The sequence below is a fragment of the Sturnira hondurensis genome, unplaced genomic scaffold (genome assembly GCF_014824575.4).
Source record: "Sturnira hondurensis isolate 20B ecotype Veracruz unplaced genomic scaffold, ASM1482457v3 Scaffold0023357, whole genome shotgun sequence".
In the NCBI taxonomy this organism is placed as follows: domain Eukaryota; kingdom Metazoa; phylum Chordata; class Mammalia; order Chiroptera; family Phyllostomidae; genus Sturnira; species Sturnira hondurensis.
In genome coordinates this window covers 9,364,806-9,376,205 of record NW_028095988.1, presented here as the reverse complement: position 1 = coordinate 9,376,205, position 11,400 = coordinate 9,364,806, and positions in this window count along the sequence as shown.

Below are 11,400 nucleotides of genomic sequence, written 5' to 3'. Positions count from 1 at the left end.
GTTTTCTGCTGTTTTTCAGGGCTAATGTCTAATAATTCCTATATGAGAGAAATAGGATTCCGCACAGTCCAGAAACCCAGTCGCTATCTGCAGTCCCCTTTCTAGAAGAAAATGGACTCTACGTTCCTAACAAGTGATTTCCCAGGTCAGAACACCAACCACTTGAAAGGTGAGGACTAATCGTACCTATATAACCAAAACGTGATTAAATATCATTTCTTAAGTGATCCAATCTGAAGTTCACGCTACTGTTCTCTTCAAGTTATTTTGTCGCACAGCATCAGCGAAGTCCTTCTTTTCTCTACGTGAGATGGTGGCCCCGCAGCATGAGGATGGTCATGCCCTCAGGGCCAGATAGAACCGCGTCCCAGCTGTGCTTCAGTCACTTGCACGCTCTGTGGATCTGGGGAAATTATTCAACTTCCGGTGACCCTAGTTACCTCTTCCGTAAGATAGAATAATGTAAATGTGTATCTCTTAGGGTTATTTTAAGGGTTAAATAAGATCGTACACGATAAGTTTCTGTCTCGTAGCAAGGACTCGACAAATACCATTTCTAGACAGTAGAATAGTGGTCTTTTTAAATCATGTCCCGGCATCATTAAAATATTTTCATCATACAGCTTTTATTCATTTATTTATAAATTATATGCATATTCCTTCTAGACTAGTATAACATGCACATAAACATATAGAAAAGTAAAATTTTAAAAGAATGTGACAAAGATACACTATACTTAAAAAATAAATAAAAATGTAAATGCGATGTTTGTTCCACTTTTGATTCCTCAAACAATTCTAAATTTTAATGCAACTCTGAGTTTTAAAAAATGAGTTATAAAATGCAGTTGCCAGATATTTGTGAGTGTGTGTGAAGGCATAAAACTGCTAATAGATGACTCACTTCATTTTCACATGAAATCACACAACGATATAAACACTCTTAAACACCCATTTGCAGAAGGCTATTTCCATAGCACTTGACAAGAAACACTTGCTTTCCCACTGGTAAGGAATCATCTTTACCTTGATGGGACATAGTAGTTTTCTGGTTTTGTTTTAATATCTGTAGGAGGCTTATTACTGATAGGTCCTTATCCTAAAAAAGAAGATCAGCAAATTTTGTTCCATAAAATAAAATACTACATCTTTAAGTTTGACAAGAATCTGAAGTGTTTTGCCACAAGATAACCAGAGACCCTCTCTGGAGCACACACTGTTATCACTGATACTGCTGATCTCACGAGCCCATACTTATTTACAAAGATTTGTGTTGTGCTTCCTATTTGCCCAGCACTGTTTTTAACACTTTGCAAATATCAACTCAGTTAACCTTGTAACGATGGAATGAGGTGGGTTTCATTCCCACGTTACAGATGATGTAACTACGGCAGAGACCAGTGAACTAGGACCTTGCTCAAAGTCAGGCAGGATTTGTACCTAGCTCTTTTGGCTTTAGAAACTCTGCTTTTAACAATTACACTCTGATGCCTACAGTTCTACCAAGGAAGATAAAATGACCTTAAATTACACTTAACACACGTAAACTACAGTTTAACTGGAGTGTGCTAGAGGCAGAGACTGGGTGAGGTCGCTACTACCAACCCTTTGGTACCAAGGAGCTGTCCACTTCCTCCTGGAGACCTCTTGCACTGCATATTCATGTGACCATCTAAAGTGTGGGTGAAGTGAGGACTCTGGTTTGAAAAATATTATCAGTCTTAATCTATGTAAAAACAGACGTCCTACTATTTTCTTCCCAAATTCCAGTTCCCCAGGAGTGTACGCACCTGTCTTCGGAGACAACTGCTGCAGAGCACGTGGAGGAGGAGCTGAGAAGAGTTGCCCGTGTCTACTGCCAGAGCTGCAAGTTCCGCTCTGTGTGCATGGGTAAGAAGTGGTCCCTCCGGACATGGCGATAACTTATTTTTATTGAAATCATGTTAGGCTAAAATCTATGTGTATATATGAGTTAGTACTCTATTAATAATGTAATTTGGACTCTATCATAAATGTGTCACAGAAAACTTACCAAGGACTTTCACAACGATATGTGAAGCATTAACATTTATTTACTGATTTACTCTCCTTGCTGGCATTGAAAGGATCTGTTGGGTGAAAATGCCTGCGAGTAGTCCATACTATTGAAATGACTGAGAGAAGTTAGATTCAGCACTGTTAAACAAGTCTTTCCCATATGTTTCAGACTGGGCTCTATTTTTTAAATTTCTATTTCATAGAAATATTAAGAGTAGGTTAATGCAGTCTTTTTCTCCTAGAGAAAATTTCCATCTCTGGTTGTGGAATTATTCTTCTTGATACATCATTTTTTATATTGCTTTTCAAAAATAAGAGAGCATCTGATCATTGATTTCCATATAACTTTTGAATTTTCTGGATGGTTAGGAATCACTTACATATTTATTTATTTTTCATCATAGAAATATCATTGTCTTTATCTTAATGTTATCATGATTATCATGGATAAGTGATACTCTAGTCTGTTTTCATTCACTACTGCAATAATATAAAAATAGTTAAGTGAACAGAAGTTTCTGAAATATTTCAATGTAATGTGCTATTCTTAAGAAATGAGATCACCGCCTAATGCCAAGAGGAACTGTAATTTGTCACACTAGGCTGAGAAAGAGTCAGATAAATCAGTCTTGCTGCGTAGATGGCGATTCCTAAGAATCTATGCTTCTCTGTATTCATCTATACAGGTGAGGCTGCTCAGCAGGGCCTCAGCAAATATTGTAGGTTGAATGGATGAATGAATAAATGATTTTCTGTCTGGGAGACCTGATTTCTTTGAAGAACATCACAGGACAGACCTTGACTTAGAAATATTTAGGAGGGGGTCACATTTGTGTTGACATCTTTCTCCATACTCCAAAAGGACATTCTTGCTGACCCCCCTCAGCTTTCAAGTTTCCTCTGTGCTTTTTCCCAATGATTTTACATGTAGAGATAAAAGGGGCTTTTGTTAAAGAGAGAAATAAGAGATAAAATTTTTCTAGGCAGTCCCATGCGAACCTATCTATAAATTAACTTGAAAAAAGAATAGAGAGAAGAGGAAGCATTAAAAAAGGCCCTTGGGGGAAATCTATATTTAAGAGATTAATAAGAGGAAGACATGTCAAAAAGAGAAACCTAGTAGGTGTCAAGAAAATAATAAGAAACTCAGAGGAGTGGAGACTCACCGGGCCAAAGGAGGAAAGAATTTTGAATGAGGGGGCTGTTGGTGATGGCAAACGGATCAGAGAACCAAGAAGGCCAATAATTGCAATGAGGCTGTTCAATTTTGTTTTTAGAAGTTAAATGATGATCTTCAGATAAGTATTTCAGGAGAGTTCTAAAGCTGGGAAGGGAAGGCAGACCTCCCTCAAGAATGATGTGAGGAAAACGGAAATTTGGCCTTGAGAGATTAACAGGGCCGAAGAAGGCCCCTTTTACTGATGAAGTATTTGAGCATGCTGTAGGTAGAAGAGAAGTTTTTTGTTTTGTTTTCTAGAAAGAGGTAGAAGATACCAGAGAGAGAGACAGGGCATAATCAACTGATGGGCCAACGTCCAAAAACAGATAAAAAGACAAAAAATCAGGACCCGCTGGAATATACACGGGAGGAATATTTGAGGACTCTGGGAAAATTTGAGGTTCTTAGGAATAAGCAGTGGAGAGAACACACATTGGAAGCCTTCAAATTCAGCCGCGTCAGAGGTTCTGTGCTTCAAGTGGACAGGATGGAAGTGGGATATGGGGGACAAGTGAGATGAGCTGAGGAAAGAAGTCAGCGTGAATACAAGCTTTGCAATGAGGTAAGAAAGAGACAGATGCAAAATATATAAGGAAGTGCATTGTCTAGATGTATATTAGAGAGGCAGTGTGCGTGTTTTAATGATAATACACACTTATTCTAAAATCTCATCACCCAGAAATAAACATTGGTAGGTGACATTACAATGGAAAAATCTAGAGGGGTTGGTGTCCAACGGGTTACGAGCTGTGAGTGTGAGATGATCATTTTGCTGGGCTGTGGGTCATCAGAGTGATGGGAAGGAAGAGTGTGCCTTTGCCAGAACTAGAACAGTCAGCAGACACTCTAGGCTTTGGAAAGAAGATGATGTGCATGACCCTAGGCATCAGATTTGATTGGAAAGTCATAGACCTAAAGGGATGAATTTCCATAACCCTACATAAGTGGAGGCGTTAATGTGCATTAATGACCAGAGAAGCACAGGAGGTAACACGGAGGTGAGAGAACACGGTGGGAGAGGAAGGAAAGAACGAGGCAGGAGCTGTGACCAGGGGCTGAAAGGGGCAAAGGGTTTCCACTGTATTTCATGGCACAAAGAAGTCAAGGAGAAAGAGAACAAGGAATAATTCAGCAAGTCCACCATTAGCTAGCTAAGAACTACCCCTGGATTTATTTTAAATTATGGCCTTCCTTTCAAAATTCACTTCAAACTGTATTATCCTACAATACCACAAATTGTTGCTCAGACTTTCCTTTGAATGGTTTATGATGAGAGAGAGCCTTTTTTCCCCCATCCTTAAAGAGCGGAGTCTATGCAGGACTCGCAAATTTTCAAAAGAAAACTTCAAATTCAAATTTGCTTTGAAAGCCTTTGTGAAGTGTGTCTTCACCTTTGCTGTTCTGGTTTGCCACATTGGATTTATTTCATTATTTCTCATGGGGCAGTTTCTGCAGGCTTCTGGGATGAGATGATTTTCCTTCCCAGCCCATGCTTTCTGCCACTGTATACAGAAGCAATATATTTCAGTGTCATATTCTCTGAAGTTACCTTGGCATTTTTGCTGAGAGACAGATTGAACTGGAAAGAGGCTGACCAGCGACAGCTCAAGAGAACAACATCTTTGACTGAGTTCCATCTAAGTCATTGATTTTTATTTTAAAGCTCTGTTTATAATTGAGGCTCTTAATATTCTTGCCGTAAATGTGTAAAACAAGCTATCAACAGAAAGAATTATGGCACCTTTTGTGCATAAATGAAATGTTCCGGGATCATTATTGGAGTGTATTTACAGAAAACTCTTCCCTGGGCTGTAGCTGGCTTTGAGAGATGGGTATTGAACAATAACTGAATGGTCTCATTCAACTTATATAGCTGGCCCTTGAGCAACGCATGTCCACTTCTACATGTTTTTTTTTTCAATGAATATATAGTTGGCCCTCTGTACCTCTAGGTTTCACAACTGCAGGTTTAATCAACCATGGATAGAAAACAGCATTTTTTATTTGCAATTTGGTATCTGCAATTGCATATGGCTGACATATGTATTATTATATGTCATTTTTAAAGGGACTATACCATTTTTTACATAAGGGACTTTGTTATCCACAGGGGAGAAGGGAGTCTTGGAACACATCCCAGGCAGATACCAGTGGACTATAGTTAATCAAGCATTTGGGGATGCAAAGGTCATATGCAGATTCTTTTCCAAGGGTTGGTGTCCTTAACTACCCCACCACTGTTCAAGGTTCAACTGAATTTAAAGAATAATGCAGGCGCATGAATGAGAATTCTTAAGATGCAATCAAAAAGTGTATTAATCACAGCTGTGAGGTGTGATTTAGCATATACCACAAAATATGAAAAGAAGATTGTTGTATTTTGTTCCACATTTTAATGGTGCTAAAATTAAGTTCTCTCAGTCCTTCTCCAAGTTATTCTTACAATGACTTAGAGACAGTTTTCCTTCTCTGAAATAGTATTCCTACATCTCGGTCATGCATATCAGAAAATTATTCTGCATCTCATCCAAACTCAGAAAAACTTCAGTTTTAAGGGCCCGCTAAAACAGTGCCAAGGGAGAACCCAAAATAGAAGCCTCAGGACAGAGATCATTTTGTTCAGTGAGTTTCAGAGTGGCATTAGAGGTTAAAATAAACCTGTGCGACCTCAGAAGAACTACATGTGTCAAAATGGACTCGTGGTTAAGTGGGGCCAAATTTATACCCAGAGTCCAGTGGCCGTTGCGGACAGAGGCCTCTCCCACACGCTGCATTTCGGGAAAAGCCACAGGCTGAGATCTGAACCTCCCGTGCCAGGCCCCTGCCTGCTTGAGTCTGCCACCTGTAAGGAAGCTTCTGGTTTGGTCTTTTGACCCATCGACTCATATCTGCCTGGTCCAATCAGAGCTGCACAAATTGTATCTTTATTTGCAGCTATACTGACCAATCAGAATTGCACAGTTTGGACCAGGCAGAACTACATAACTTGGAAAACTCATTTGCATGGAACTGATCAAAATGGGAATGCTGGGCAGGCAGTTTCTTCTCCACAGGCAGCCTCTCCTTTGTCTCAGAAGATCACAATTCCGGCTGCTATCTGAAGCTGTGTCTCCTAGGCTACAGCTCTTTTTACTCAAATAAATGCTTTCGTTTTTTACTACAGTCTAGAAATAATTTTGGCTTACAATCCAAATTGATTATCCAGGTTATTGTTCAAAATTCCAAGTTGAAACTTTTAAGAGATGAGTATAAAACGGAGTAAACAATGCCTGCAGGGAACTTTCTGGATTGAGGCCTGCTGAAGACCTTCGAACAGGTGTGCTACGTGTGTGTATGCTGCAAGGTGTTGCTCAGTCATATTCGTTTAGAAATCATTTCATTATTGTTTTAAATTGCATCTATCAAAAACGAAGTATTGATTGAGTGACTCCTCGGTGCATGGCACCGTGTTTGAATACAGCGGCAATGTAAGACAATGAGGTCCACGCTTTGACACCAGGAATGGAATTTGAGGATGAGGAGGTAGGTTCAGCAGACCCCTAGTTATTATAATTAGGAAGTTAAATGTAACATCTTGTGGTCCTAAAGGTGGAGTGTTGCTGTTACTGGGCAGCCAGTGGGATCCTGCTGCCTGCTGCCACCCTTTGGGCAATATTCCAGAGGCAAAGGTTTGGTGATAAAGGAAAGGAGTCCGTTCAAAAGCTACACAATTTTGGAATAGCAGCTTTCTGCAGGCGTTAGTCACATAAGCCTAACAATTATGGCTAAACTCTTTAAGTCCTGAGTTCCCCTATCATTCATCTAGTTAGTTTCTAATTATCTTATTTCTATAGGATTAGTTTACAAACTAAAACAACACAAGATACAAAAGCTACAACTTTGGAAGGATGGCAGCCTCCTGCCTCAGAGCCCATCCCCTCCAGAACACCCAGAGAAGAATAACCCTGCCCCTCTCTGCTAGACCAGCCCCATCCTAGGCTGAGCCTGGAGTTTCTTCTCCCATCCAAAATTGATGCAAAATATAGTCCTTTAAGAAATGCAACTCTTCCTCAGTCCCCGAGGAAGAGAGCCAGAGAGTTCATCCTGCCCTCCTTTTATTTTAAATCTTCTAGAGTGTAATCTTCGGGAGGAGTTCGGCTTCTCAGCCAGTCCCTTCCTAGGCTGTTTACCATTGCCTCAGGCAACCTCCTCCTACGGGCCCCTTCCTACCTCCCCCCAAGTGATCTGATCAACTCTGTATCACTACCTGTCTTCCACCCAAGGCTGCTGTAAAGAGTAACATAAGTAAAGGTTTTGCATTAAAATTTCTCAATTACTATTTTGCATTAATGAAACGATCTGCTTTATGAAGATGTAAGGGAACAGAACTGACCACCCCAAATATCTCTCTCTGGCATAAGGATTATTTTAAGTTGGTTAATTTTTAAGAGACAGCAGACAGGGAAAAAACTTGAAAACCAAGTTGAAGTTATCCCCTGTAAAGGATACTTACATTTGTAAGGGAAATCTCTGTTCGTAAAGGTGTCTCCCTGGCTAGCAGGAAGAGTAGGATGTCTAAGTCTCTAGAAACTGTTATCAATGGAGAAGGCACGAACTGAAATCTTCATAACAATCTCACACTTGTTTACTGTGTTGTGGGGTTTTTTTTTTGTGGTAATCTTCCATAACCAACTCATCATTCCCAACATTGTCTTTTGTCTTCATTTGAATGAGCTTTTAAAGATGATCGCTTCTTCCATTTTGGGAAGTTATTCAGTGGTAGTAAGTTGCTGGGTCTCTCTATGCTTGAATGAGGAAGAGATATTGTAACAATTCTAACTGAAAGGAACCTCACAGGGCGATCTGATCATAAATCCCTAACTGGGGGGGTCATGGTGGGTAGTCATGCCCCAGGCCTGTAAAAGGCTCACCTTCACCTCCAGCAAGGCCTGTCCATTGTTTTTTGTGCATCTAAGTTATACACCTTCGAAGGCCTTTTTCAGGTGCCTCACAGGTGTTGCCCCCCTTTCAGGAGAGTGCACAATCTTGAAAACTGTCCCATAAGCCAATCACAGTGATTTCCCTGGCTTCCTTTCTCCCAACTTTGTGTAACTGTTGAGGGCAAAGGGGAACTAGCCAGAACATAGCTGTAAGGAAGCAAAAGGTGTTTTACTAACTAACGCAAAGAGGCTCCGGGACACGCCTGAAGAGCAGGATGTGTTCCAGGATGTGGTTTAAGAGCAAAGGTTAGTCAGGCAGATAGCCATCTGGACAATTACTAGGGAGGGAAATTTTGCCCCTGTGCACGAGCTCAACTGACCAATCAGGTAAAGGAGCACGAGCCAGTGCACGAGTTAACTCACCAATAATCAGTAACCCTATTGTGCCCCTGAGCCAACCACTAACCGCCACATCTGCTTCTGTATCCAGCTTGCTTGCGCGCCTCCATAAAACCCTAAGCCTGTAAGTGTTTGGCGCGACTCTCATTTGCAGCCCTTGTGGGCACCGTGTCTCTGGACACTTTGGAGAGTTCGCCCCTGTGCAGGTTAAACTTGGCCAATAAAGTAACATCTTTGGAATCCCGAAAGTCTCCGACATTTGTTCTCGCGGTTGGTGAATGCAACATAACCTTCCTTAAGTTCCCTCCTTAATTCCAAATATACAGGATGGGAAAAAAGTAGGTTTGCAGTTGTTTAGATGGAAAATAATATAATCATTAATAAATACTAATAGGAGGATAAACTCTGTGTTTTACGTACTCACAACTGCAAATCCGCTTTTGCCCCGCCCTGTATAAAAGACGGCAAAACTGCCATCAGAGACCTTACTTCCTCAACCCCACAAAAATTCTCCACAGGTTTGCACATTCTTACCTCAACACATGTACACAGGAGGTATACATGTTATTAAGTTTTCATTTGCTTTTCTCCTGTTGATCTGTCTCATTTCAATTTGATTATTAGACAAACCAGCAGTTACTTAGAAGGGTAGAGAAAAACTTTTCCTCGTGGACAAGGATAAGGAAGTTGTCATACTAAATGACATACCTGAGTTATACAAATAGTTGAGGACGAATTAGTCTAACACATTGAGAAGTGTAGGGGTGTGTGTATGTGTATATATATATATGATTGCTAAATATATAACATGTATTATATACATATAAAATATCTTTGAAAAATTAGGAATGTAGTTTCATTCCCGGAATCAAAGAGCAAGATACAGCAAGTTCATTTCTCCTTTTCTTCTCTAACTAATATTTAAGTTGACTCTGTTAAGTTACTGTATCATTCTGTCATCCTATTGGTGAGAGAGAAACTTCCACCAGGGTAAAATAAGTGAGGAAGGCTTCCAAGAAAAGGGTGGTGGGGGTGGGGAGCTGAGACATAGAGCTCAGGTGCCTTTGCCATGGAGAGAGCTGAGGCCTCCATCTAGGATTCAGGATCAAGGCCACTGGGTAAACAGGGTGTGCAAAGGTTTGATATGACTTCACACCCACAAACCCAGTTTTTTAATGACTTACAGTGAAGTTTTAATCCACTTGTTTATGACAAAGAAAACAAATTGCTTTGATATGTGTAAGATGCTGGGATGTTATTGTACAATTGTGGTGACCAGCATCCAGCAGCACTGTGAAGAAGCAACTAAGGCAAGGGAACGTCTGCCCTGTAAATACTGAGAGTTTGTGAGAACTATTTGAGTGGTGGTTTGGGCCAGGTGATTCCTTGCTAACCTCAAAACTCTCTGAGGACCCTTGGGACATTTGCTCTGGTCTTGGGGAGACACTCATTGTAGACAGTGGTGATAAACCATGTAGGGGCCTCATGACAGAGATCAGCCTGCCTACCAACACTGATGTTTTTGTTCCCTAGCAATGTGTTCTGGCAACAGGGGACTTTTATTGTACATTTGTACTGGCTGCTGAAAACCAGTTGTAGGTTGGATACCAACTCCCCCAAGAATGTGCTCATATGAAAAAGTACACCTCACATTAAACTTGAACTTTGTTCCTTCACCTTCCCTGGCCTGGAACAATAATGTGATAACCTGTCATTTGAATATGCCATTTCTTTATCTTTAAGAGATATTAATCCTGTATGTTATTGGCTTATAAGTTTATTATAATTCCCACAGTAAATCTGAGCGAAATAAATTGGCAAAGCAACTCAGTCTCTGAGAATAACTTTTGCTGCCTGAAAACAAAACAAAAACAAAACAGACAGTCATTGCCAACTGACTACAGTTGGCTTCTTGGGTAAAACTGTCTGTGGGAGAGAGAGGATTGGCGTGGGAATGTATAAACAAGTTGGAAAGAACCTAGAGGACAGTACAGTTTTGTATGGTGACCAAAACCTAAGCTCTGGACATTCTTCTTACCTCATGGTCTCTTGGGAGGGGCCCCATCCCATCCCATTTAGCAAATCATCCCCTCAAGGTCTTTTTCCTTCCTTCTTCATGGGGTTGGTGGGGTTCAGAAGAGTTTTTCCTCTTTGGAGCCCAACATTTTCCAGCCTCTTTTTGGGAAGAGGTGGGTGAGGGAGTGCCAACGATTCATTACCTCCTCCCTGACACTGTGCCTCTAGGTGCCCCGTGATGCTGGTGGAGGAGACCAAGCACCATATGAAGATGCAGTGGTCAGCAGGGAACTGGGGACTGGTTTAGGGAGGGTTGGAGTCCTATTGTGGTAGTCAGAAGGGTATCCTTCCAGGAGGCAAGCTCTGCTTGGGATATGAACAGCAACTATGGTGGATAAGAGGCTGAATCCTCTAAAGAGGGAAATGGGCTAGAGGCTGTTAGGAAAGGAACTGGAGACTGGGTCTTTGGGACCCTTGAATAAAAGGGGCCCAAGCGGCGTGATATTCATTCAGGTTTCTATATGCTCCAGGTGGAATATAATTCAATACTAAACCCCACCCAGACGTTTCTTCTCAAGGTCAGTAACCCTACTCTATGCTCAGCCTGACTCCTGGCCCCCTGTCCAGAGCCATAGATCCTGTTACTAGATTCAGCTTCTAGGCCTCCAGGGTCCTGCTTGGGAGCAAGTGGGGTAGATGAAACAAAACCAACAAATAATTAAAAACCCTAAGGGCCTGGGTGGGGAAGCAGAGAGGAATTACCCTTTTCTACCTCCTAGTGGGCTCACTTTACTCATGTGTGTATCCTTT